This window comes from Buceros rhinoceros, unplaced genomic scaffold (assembly GCF_000710305.1).
Source record: "Buceros rhinoceros silvestris isolate BGI_N320 unplaced genomic scaffold, ASM71030v1 scaffold4047, whole genome shotgun sequence".
In the NCBI taxonomy this organism is placed as follows: domain Eukaryota; kingdom Metazoa; phylum Chordata; class Aves; order Bucerotiformes; family Bucerotidae; genus Buceros; species Buceros rhinoceros.
The window spans coordinates 348-1,272 of NW_010421405.1; positions in this window are offsets into that span (position 1 = coordinate 348).

Below are 925 nucleotides of genomic sequence, written 5' to 3' on the forward strand. Positions count from 1 at the left end.
ACCCCCAAACTGTACATATTATAAGGCTATATTTTTATCTCAGGGTTCTGGTGACACGTACAAACCACTTGAGCTTTGCTTCCGTGGTTTATATCGCCACCAGAAACCCTTGATAAAAATACAGCTTTATATTGTACAGCTGGGTATAGTTTATTTTCTCCATATATCATATAGTGTGTTTTATTTATAAACATACGCAAAGACACTTGTACATGCAAAGCAGTTTTTTTATTGAAGTAATTCTGAGGTATCAATAACACTATATTAACTAACGCATCGTAACACGATTTCTTGGTTAGCAATGGCCTTTCTAAAGAGACATCTATGAAAATATGATAAAACACATAAAGAAAAAGAAATCAGTATTTCCATGTTACGATTTACGATTCCCATACTGAAAATTTCAGCTTCTGGTGGCTCGTACTTGCAGAGAACGCTGCTTAAACCACCTCAAAATTTACCTTCAGTATCTCTTGAACACTCAAAATCTTTCTACAGAGGCTGCAGGAATTAAAGCTTTGCGTAACAGAGAAAGTCAAAAATATAAAGGAAAAAATCAAATGATAAAAGGAAACATGCTGCTGAGAAAGACGCTGCTTTTCAATATTGTGCTAATTTTAAAATATACTTTTCAGACAATTTGTCAGTGGCGTCTCTTCCACCTGCTTTCTGCACCATTCTCAACGGCAAAAATATTTATTCCCATCTCTCGCAATCCCAAAAGCAAAGCCAAGAACAAGCAACTCCAGAGCCCCTCGCTCCTGAACGCACCTCCACGCGCTCCCTTGACTCCTGTTTACCAAACCCACCATTTCTGGGCCCAAAGAGGGGAGGGTTTCCCCGGGCAGGGGCAAGCGAGCCAGGCTGGGCAGCAGTGAGCCGGGGTACAGGTCTGGGCTCGCCGGCTGCCCCCTCGGCGAGCCAG